The sequence below is a fragment of the Marmota marmota genome, unplaced genomic scaffold, assembly GCF_001458135.2.
Source record: "Marmota marmota marmota unplaced genomic scaffold, marMar, whole genome shotgun sequence".
Lineage (NCBI taxonomy): Eukaryota > Metazoa > Chordata > Mammalia > Rodentia > Sciuridae > Marmota > Marmota marmota.
The window spans coordinates 7,475,800-7,486,474 of record NW_026000294.1 but is presented as its reverse complement, the minus strand read 5'-3'; the positions used below and the strand labels follow the sequence as shown (position 1 = coordinate 7,486,474).

Below are 10,675 nucleotides of genomic sequence, written 5' to 3'. Positions count from 1 at the left end.
GAAAGGAAAAAGTAACCTTGGATTAGCATTGGATGATGAAATGAAAGATGACTTGCCTCTATTATTTTTATAGTACAAGTGGCAATGGATTTCAAATGATTCTTTAAAACAGCTGGACTAATCATAGCAGGTTCTTCTCAATCCATCTTTGGCTTATTTCTTAGACCCATTCCTGCCATCTTCCCAGAAAGCACTTCTGTCTGAATCCTCAGAATCACTCTGTGCCCTGCAAACAACCTGTGGGTTCATGCACCTGTGACTTTGCTTGGGTCAGTCTCTCTGCCCCTCTTTTAAGGTCCAAGTCAAATTGTATTCTCATCATGGAATGTTTTTGTCACCTATTTCAGAGTTTCTCCCTTTAACATCAGAGGTTAAAAATGTAAATGGTTTCCAACATCAGGGAAATATAATAGCAGCCATAAAGAGATTATTACATTAGCCCTCTATATTTTCAAACTCCTTAAGACCTGGCACTATCATCTTCCCCATATACCACTGAGGAAACTAAAAGAGAGCTAGTAAGTGGTAGATCCAAGCTAGCAAGCAAGCAAGAGTTCTGACATCAGAGTCACAGTATCCTTAAACACTGCACATATAACTCCTTGGGCAGCAGGATAACATAAGAGGATGTGGTGTGAACTCAAGAGTTAATACCCTATGTGAAAATCATCGGGGTTAATTTCTTAAAACAAAATTGTTAGCTAAACAATACATTGCTTCAGACTATAAGGATAGTTATCACCAGTTTGCAACCTTTGCATTTTTACCATAAGCTGTCTTACATTTCTCTCAAAGAACTATATCCCACACCAGGAAAAATCTTGAGTCTAGGTCTATCTTTCATGAATTTGTCATCTACAACTATCTAGGCTCCTACCTTGCATCTGGGTTTTAGCCAATCAAAGGGCCAAGAAGCAATAATTTAGTCCCAATTGCCACTTCTAAGGTCTAGGATGGTTGTAGAATTTAAGAATTTTCTTTCTTTCTGCCCAAGATGAGTTCCTGGAACTGAATCTGTAAAAGGGAAATCTAATGGTTAATAGGGTTCCACCCATCATGAAGATCTATTGTTCAATTTCCTGTGACTAAACAATTTCTAGTACTAAGTGCTTGTAACAAAAAAATACCCACATTGCAGCTTGCGGTCTGGGTCTTTCCTCCCTTGCTTCTTCACTACTTCCTCCCAAGCAACTCTGCAGCACTATGCAAGAATCAACCCCATTTCATCTATTTTACCCAAATACACTCCACAAAACAGAGTTACATTTCATTTCTGGGCTTGCCCAAGAAGAAAGAAAGTTTTTAAGCATTTGTCTTCAGGTATTGAAACCAGTTTGAGGAGGGAACAGCTGTTCTTTAAAAAGACAAAGAAAATGTCCCACAGTTTAACTGTTTCAATAAAGAGAAGGCCAAATAATATCTGAACTTCAGAATTCTCCCCTGAGTCTCTGAATCAGTTAAGAAAACAGAGGACTCTGTGGCTTTCTGCCTCAAGTTTCAAGATTCCTTTTCAGGGTTGAATTGTGGGTGTGCCCAGTAGAATCAAAACCCTTGGTTCGACCAGAAAGAGAGTGAGAGCGAGAGCAAGACAGAGGGAGAAGGAGAGAGAGAAGAAGAGAAAGAGAGGAAGAGAGGAAGAACCTGTGAAATTGGGTGGGTTCATGAAGATCTGTGAACAAATAAAAGAACTAAGCCTAGAAGGTGAAGGTGAAGCCCCTGTGCCTGAGGTGAGCAAAGAAGTCTAATTTAGCCAGAGACCCAGGTTTGTTTGTTTTTTTTCCACAAACCCTGCTTTTTTTTCTAAGGGTTTTAAAATTTTTAAATTTTAAGATATTTTTACATATAAATCATTTGATTCTTGGAAACTGGGACAAAGAAACTCACTCATTGTTGTCAAGTGATCTGAAATCCTCAAAAGCAAATGCTGCTTCTATTCCATCAATTTCCATCCTCATCTTTCTTGAATTTTTTTTTCTTAACTAAATTCAACTGACTGTAAGTGATGTGGCTCCCCCATACTTCTTTGACTTTTTATCATGACATTATTTTCCTCACTCACTCTGCTTCAACTTCACTGATCTCCCCACATTCCCCTATCTCAGGATCTTTGCACCTTCTCTCTCCACAATTTGAACACTCTCCAGATTTCCTTGTGTCTAATTGTCTTACTTAAAGTACATTTCTACTGAAACGTCCCATTTTCTGAGAGACTTTCTCTGATTCTCTAACCCAATACTACCTTCTCATTTTATCTTTCTTATCTTGCCTTACTTTTTATGTAATTTAATTAGTATCCCATTCTTATGTTTGTACATGATGTGAAGTTTCACTGGTTGTGTATTCATATGTGTACATAGGAAAGTTATGTTAGATTCATTCTTCTGTCTTTCCTATTCCCATCTCCCTTTTTCCCCATCATTCCCCTTTGAATAATCCAATGAACTTCTAATCCCCCCTTCTAATCCACATATCAGAGAGAACATTGGCCTTTGGTTTTTGGGGACTGGCTTATTTCACTTAGAATGATAGTTTCCAGTTCCATCCATTTACTGGCAAATGCTATCATTTCATTATTCTTTATGGCTGTGTAATTTCCATTGTAACTTTTTAATAGCACTGATCACTACCTTACATTTTTTTTTTTGGTTGTTGTTTTCTCTTTTCAATAATCCTGTAAGGAACATGAGTATGTGGCTATTTAACAATTATAATACCTTCTGCATCTCCAGAAGCATAGTGCCTGGCTTATAATAGCTACTCAATAAATACTTGTGGAATGAGTGAAGCAATCAACAAATATTTACAAGTAACTACCATGATGCAGATCTTTCAGGCTATGTGTGAAGGAGGGATGGATAAAGAGTGAGACTCTGTCCTTTCATTAGAGCAAGGCCCTTATAAATTAGTCAAAGATACAAAACTATCAAAGAATAAGTCTCCTGAGATAGAATATGGAATCTGCTATAATAATAGATAAAGAAGTTCAATGGGAAGACAAAGGTAAAAGAACTTCATCTGGAATGGGGTAATTTGTGAAAATATGGGAGGATATGGGATATGACTGTGATTACAAGGATGTACAGAATAAATACTAAGAAAAATCAAAGGAGAGGGAATTTCAGGTATAGGGGGCAGCTTGAGCATAGGCATAGAAAAGGAAAAGTGGCAGAAACATTTCAACAGGCAGCAGGTTTTCTAGGATTCAATGTAAGCTGCATTGATGAAGGGCAGAATGAGTCTGAGAGGAAGGCTTGTGTCAGGGTTGGAGTTCTCTGGTTCTTTAGACCAATTGTGAAAATAAAGAAGCACTTGACAGAAGTGAATATTGTATACTTATGAAAAACAGTAGCAAGAATACTAGACTATTTTAAAAATAAAATCTTACCTTCAGGGTGAAACTAATGTTTTGTGCCAACAGAAGAGTTCCTACATGTTCACTTGTGGATAGTGAAAAATATACAGGATATTTTTCAGGTTCTTGTATTTTTCTGAATCTGCTTACACTCTTCATTTTTAGATGCTCTAAAAAAATTCTCAATCACTCATGCCTGAGAAAGATTATTGCCACCAAGTTATTTTTGTCAAATGAGCTATTATCCAGGGAATCTGAAAAAAATCACATGATATTTATCAGGACATTTGCACATTGCTAGTTTGAAATCTCCCAACCATCCGTTGCTACTTCTCAGCACAATTGAAATTTCATCTAATATATTCTGTGTCATCATTGTCATTCTTGTCATTGTTATCATCATCATCACCACCACCATCTCCATATTATTGCTTTGTAATGGGGAGAGGAGATAAGGAGTTACTTGAAAAGATCTTTATTCTTATAGATCTGCCCTCTCTGGTCCAAGAATGATCTTAGTCTGGGCATCTTTGTTATGAGTACTTGTGTTTTTACCTTTGCAGAATCTTTTTCCTTCCTTTTGGCATCAACCTCCCCAATTTTCCTTTCAGGAGACTGTCTTTCCACCTTCAGTCCATGTGGGTCAGGTAGGCTGATGAGCCTCCTCCCCCTGAATCAAATGGTTTGGTATTTAATACAGTTCAGGCCAATGGGATTTTATTCTTCTACCCACAGCAAGTATTCAGAGATGGAAAAGTGACCCAAACTAAGCCAAACTTGGGACTTTTTCTGCAACTCCTTATAACAGTATGTTTTTCCCCCACTGGAATTACTAGATATAAGGATGAAGATAGTTACACCAAGCATTTGATGAGCATTTATCATTCTCCTAAATTTGTAGGGGTTCTGTGTTTGGGGTGGGGTCTCTGATAAACTTTATGATTCTGGCATGCTTGGTGTCTAGGAAGTTTCTGTGCAAAGGCACAGAATGCCTGGCTGCTAGGAAGTTTCTGTGCAAAGATGTAGAATGACTGGCTGCTGGGAAACTTCCATGTAAAGACACGGGATGCCTGACCCCTGTGTCAATGTCCTTCAAGAGGAAGCTCTGTGAGTCTTATCAGCCTCGACCTTGATTTTAGGCACATAACTCCTGGGAATAAAGGAACTTGCTTGCTAGATAACTACAATGTTTCACCAAGCTCTGGCAATCAGGGATCTGCCCCCTTCACAGTAACTTGAGACAATGGACTTTCTTAAGAGCTGCACAAAGCTCCTGACATTGCATATTATACTGCAGAATATAACTGCAGAATAAGCAACCTTACTGGTACTCTAAACAATAATGTAGTTATGGTACTAATGACCTGCTATAACCTGTTGATATAAATAAACGTGGCCACTTAGAAAAGCAGCCATTTTTTCTTCCTGCCTCTGCACCTTGTCTCTGTGTCTCCTTTATTATTTTTCCTTACATAAATTCTTGATGTGGATAAATTTATTTTACCTTCACAATAACTCTGTGAGGTAGGTAGTAGTATTGTCCCCATTTTATAGATACAGAGAATCAAGTAACTGTCAAGAGATGACACAATGAATGACAGAACCAGGATTCAAATGCTGGCAGTAAGACTCCATTGTTTGTGCTTTTGACCGCTACGCTATATTGTGAATGAATGTATGATATTAGCATACAGTTGTTGGGGTTGGAGCTTAGGGTGACTGAAGATGAAACTGAATTTTGAGTAGAGAAAGACCATGTTCTAAAGATGTAATTGGAGCTAATGCAGCTCTTGAATCCAGATTCTGTTTATCTTTTGAGATACATGAATCCCTGGATCAATAAATTTATATATATTTATTTATTTTTGCTTAGGTCAGCGTGAATGGAGTTTATGACATTTGCAACCAAAGTGATACTGAAAAACTCTTCCTTCCCTTTTGTCTTATAGGGGCCTCAGGTGAATATTATAGGACTATTCAGCCTGTAATTGTGTAAGCCAATCTAATAAATCCCTCTTATAATTGGTTTTATTCCTTTTGAGAACCATAATCAATAAAAGTTCTATGTGATGTATTTTCTGGGAAGTTGATTCCTTAAGTTTAGGGATTGATCAGGCAACACATTCTATCTCCTATCAGCAAAGATTAATTCAAGGGTGGTTATGTGATTCAAGCTGGTCAAATTGAATAAATCTTGAGAATACAATGCAGACACTGGGACAGAGATGCTTTTTTTTCTTTTTAGGTGTGAAAATTGAAACTTGGAAGTATTGCATAGCCAGCTTTACTTTGAAACAAATATAATAGAAAGTAGGTTGGAGAAAGGGAAATAAATCAGGTCCTTCTTGACAATATTGAGGTGCTAGATAAAACCTCACCAGAAACTAACCCTATCACCAAACTTCTTAGTTTTGTGAAATAATTTTATTTTTAAAGTCAGTTTTAGAAAGATTTCTTTCAAATACAACTGGAAGAATCCCAAATAATGTAATTAATGGTTTTTGGGGGATGATTATCCTTTGCCAACTGATAACTGAGCTATGTTATGTACCATTGAAATATAGAAAGATAACATGAGTTAGGTAAGACAGATGTGTAGGAATAGTGGATGGAAAGGATGTCAGGACAATATTCTTGGGTGAAAGAATGATTATTTTTTTAAGACCTAGAGTTGTACTATCCAATACAATAGTTACTAGCCAATGTAGCAATTCAAATTTAAACTAATTATAATTAGATAATGTCATGATTTGGATACGTGGTGTGTCTTTTGTGAGAGAATGCAAGAACATTCTGAGGTAACATGAATAGATTATGAAAATTATAACTTAATTAGTAGATTTATCCACTTACAGATTAACTGGGAGGTAACTGTAGGCAGGTAATGTGTCCTGGAGGAAGTAGATAACAGGGGGTGTGTATGCCTTTGGGTAAATATATTTTGTCCCTTGTGAACAGAGTTCTCTCTGCTTCCTGGTGCACAAAGTCTTCAGTTGCTTTCCTTCACCACACTCTTTCCATGATATTCTGCCTTACCTAGTATTTGTAGCACTTTAATTTTATTTTTTTGCCTGATTTCTCTGGAAGAGTTTCAAGAACTATATTGAATACAAGTGGTGAGCATGGACATCCTTGATTTAACCTGATTTAACCATCCTTGGATGTTAGGGTCTGTAAACAAGTCAAGATGGTGCCTGGCATTTTGCCAGAGGGAGTGGTTTGTGAAGTAACGCCAGGGAGCCATTAAGTGTGGAGATTCCTTATTGGTTGACTGCTGTATCTAGTTTATGTTAATTAAGATAAGCTGTGTGTAACATATATATACCCCTCCTGTCCTACAATAAGTGGCTCCCACTCCTGCTGTATGTATCAATGTACAGAAGTTGCTCGTCACCCCCCAGTTATTTTGCTGCAGCCGGACTGCGGCACTTGGAATAACCTGATTTTAGAGGAAATGCTCATTTCAGTATAATGCTGGCTTTGTGTTTGTCATATATAACCTTTGTAATATTCAGGTAAGTTCCTACTATCCATAGTTTCTCCAAAATTTTTAATATGAAAGGGTGCTGGATTTTATCAAAATCATTTTCTGTATTTTTTGAGATGGTCATGTGATTCTTGTACTTAATTCTATTTATGTGGTAGATTACATTTATTGATTTGTGTATGTTGAAACAATCTTTTATCCCTGGGATGAAACTCCCTTGATCATGGTGTATTTATTATCTTCTTGATGTGTTTTTAGGTGTGGTTTGATAATATTTTGTTAAGGATGTTTGCATTTTATGTTTATTAAGGATATTGGTCCGTTCTTTGTTGTTTTCTTTCCTTGATGTGTCTGTCTTTGGTTTTGGTATCAGGGTTATAGTGAGTTCATAAAATGCATTTAGGAGTGTTCCCTTCCTTTCACTTTCATGGAATAATTTGAGAAAAAACTAGCATTAGTTCTTATTTAAAGGTCTGATAGAACTCAGCTGGAAATCCATCTGTTCCTGAGCTTTTATTTGTTGGAAGGCTTTCTATTGCTTTTTCAGTTTAATTACTTAATATTTTCTGTGTAAATTTTCTATACTTTTCTGGTTCAGTTTGAGCAGGTCAATGTGTCTAGAAATTTATTAATATCTTATATAATTTTCAGTTCCTTGAATAAATTTTCAAAATATATTCTAATTGTTCTCTGAATTTCAGAAGTGTCTGGTGATATTTTCTTTCTCTAATTTTATTTGGCCTTCTCTTTCTTTTGAATAGATAAGAGCTAATTAATCTTACTTATCATTTCAAAGAATCAGCTCTTTGTTGCTTTGATCTTGTGTGTGGTGTTTTTTTCCAGTTTAAATATTTTGGCTCTGATAACTCATGGTCTGGCTTCTACTGATTTGACATTAGTTTCTTGTCTCTTTTCTAAGGTCTTGAGGTAGAGCATAAGCTTATTTATTTGGGATCTCTGTATTTTTTGAATGTAGGCACTAAATGCTATAAAATTTCCTGTTAGAACTATTTTCATACTGTCGAAGAAATATTGATATTTTGCCTCTCTGCTCTCTTTTTTGTTTAACCATTTCTCTATTTCTTCTCATTTCTTCTATAGTCAAATCTTAATTTAAAAGATTATTAGTCAATCTTCATGTATTTATATTTTTTTTATATTTTCTTGCTGTTGATTTCTAGTTTCATTCATTATGGTCTAATAGAATGCATAGAATTATATTGTTTTTTTTTTTTTTTTTTTTTTTTTCGGATTGACCATGATTTGCACTGTGACTGAGAATATGAGTTATTTTGGTAAAGGTCTCATGAGCTGCTGAGAAGAAAGTAAATTCAGCTGTTTGGAGGTAAAGTATTCTGTAGATGTCTATTAGGTCCATTTGATTTATGGTCTTATTTAGTATGGAAATATATTTATCAATTTTAATTATTAAATGACCTACCCATTGGTAATAAGGTTTGATGAAATTACCCCGTATTATTGCATTGGAGGATATCTGGAATTTCAGTTCAAGAAGTATTTTTTTTATTTTTAGGTACACTGACATTTGAGGAATATATATTTGTTCTTGTTATATCATCTTATTGGATTATTACCTTTACCTGTAGATAGTGACCTTCTTTATCTCTTCTAATTATTTCTTTTGCTTTAAATTTGCTTTGTCTGACTGAGAATAGTTACTCCTGCTCATTTTCAGACTCCATATACATGGAATAATTTTTTGCACCCTTTTATATACACCTTTGGGTATTTTTACCTATGAGGTGAGTCTCCTGACAACAACATATAATTGGATCCTGTTTTTTAATCCTTTCTGCTAATCTATGTCTTTTACTTGGGGAATTGAGACCATTTCCATTCAGAATTATTAAGGACAGGTGTTTGTTATTTACTGTCCTTTTGATTTGTTTCCTATGTTTAATTCTGTTTTGATTTTCAATTAATTCCTTGGTATTCTAGTAATCTTCATCTTTTTGGAAGCTTTGGGATTGTTTTTAAGTACCTCTATGTGAAATATATCTTGGAATGTTCTTTGTACTGCTGGCTTAGTACCCATGAATTCTCTTAGTTTACTCTTGTCATGAAATGTTTTTGTTTCTTACTCATTCTGAAAGATAGTTTTTCTGGATATAGCAATTTTAGCTCGCCATTTTATCTTTTAGAGCTTGAAATATCTCATTTCAGGCCCTCCTTGATTTTAGGGTCTGTGTTGCAAAGTCAAAAGTGAGCCTTACTGGTTTATATCTAAATGTGACTGGACATTTTTCTCTTGCTTTTAATATGTTTTCTTTATTTTCTGTTAGGCATTTTGATGTGTATTTGAGAGGTTCTGTCTTGATTTTTGTCTATTTGTGGTCTCATGTAAATCCTGTATATTGATGCCTATTTCATATCTAATATGGAGAAAATTTTCTTAGTATCTCACTGAAGATGTTCTTAATAATTTTAACGTGTACCTTCATGTTTTCTTCTATCCCAGTGTCTCTTAGGTATTTTTTTTGATGCTGTCCTAAAGTTATTGTATACCCTGTCTACAAGGCCTGAAGTTCTGTCTTCAAGACCCAAAGTTTTATTTTCTATGCAATCTTATCTTTTGGTGATGCTTTCAAATTAATTTTTAAATTGATTTATTGTATCTTCACTTCTATGTGTTCTGATTGCTTTCTTTTCAATATCTCTGTTTTTTTTTAATTAAAATGGTCTTTTATCTCCTGTATTTGTTTTCTTATTTTATTCTTTAGATCTTGTTTTTATTCAATGAATATTTTAATGATGTTTTTAGAGTCCTTTCTGGACCACTTCCACATCTGTGGGATCTTTCGTTCAGGGACTATAAATTTTGTAGAGAGACTTGTTTGCCTGTTTCCTCATGTATTCAGAGATCTTGGACTTGCACATCAGGTGTGATGCATTCTCATTTCTATTTTATGTGTGTCTTTTTGTGTGTAGTTTTGTTGTTGTTGTTGGACTTCTTCTTTTTTTTTTTTTGATATATGAGTAGATGTCCAGGAGTGGTACTTGAGGTTCCACACTGACTGTTTCTCCATGGAATCTGATTATTGGTTTGCTGTTTTGTCTCCCCTGTTCTGTGTTGAAGTATTATTGAGGATTGGTTGGGCCACATCCTGTATGGGGTGATATTTTCTGTTACTGGGCTGAGTTGTGAATATTGCATGGCAACAGGATCTGTACTTTGTAAACTTGAATTGTCCCAATTACTTTCCAGCTCCATGTACAGGAAGGGGGGGAGTCATAAATAGCACTAATGTTAGCAACAGACTTACAGCCTTAAGAGAAATGTCCAGCATCTACATTGACAAATATAACATTAATTACTGCCTTTATAAGAATGGTTAGGTCAGCATTTAACATCACCATCAACGATAAACAACTCTGAAATAGATAAGGCGTTAAATTGCAGATGACTACTATGTATTTCAGTTTCTTAATAATCATAACAGCATGAGTAAGCTAGGAATTACATAAAATATATAATTCTATAAGCTAATGGGATTACAGTTTCTTAATTGAAGAGAAAATAGGGTAGGAAGGCAATAAAAAGTTTGAAATATTTTAAAAGTGAACAGAGGAGAGGCATGAAATAGGTTGAAGATGACTACTATGAGGGTGAGAGAAAATAACAAATGATAAAAATAATAAAAGAGAGGAAACAAGAACAAGACAATTTGGCTCTTAACAAGGGAAGAGAGTGAGAAGGGGCAATAAGTTGAACAAAAATCAAGGTACAAAAAAACCATAAAAACCACTAAACTCATATATAATTTTATCCTGTATATATATGTGTATATATATATATATATATATATATATATATA

General features: G+C 35.1%; 1 long non-coding RNA gene across 1 annotated transcript in view; it reads left to right on the top strand.

Moving 5' to 3' along the window:
* The first annotated feature begins 999 nt into the window (after positions 1–999).
* LOC125614426 overlaps positions 1,000–10,675 on the top strand; it is a 58,393-nt gene continuing 48,717 nt past the window's right edge. Inside the window, exon 1 of the long non-coding RNA XR_007345014.1 lies at positions 1,000–1,727. This is a non-coding gene — a long non-coding RNA (uncharacterized LOC125614426). The remainder of the gene's footprint in view (positions 1,728–10,675) is intronic.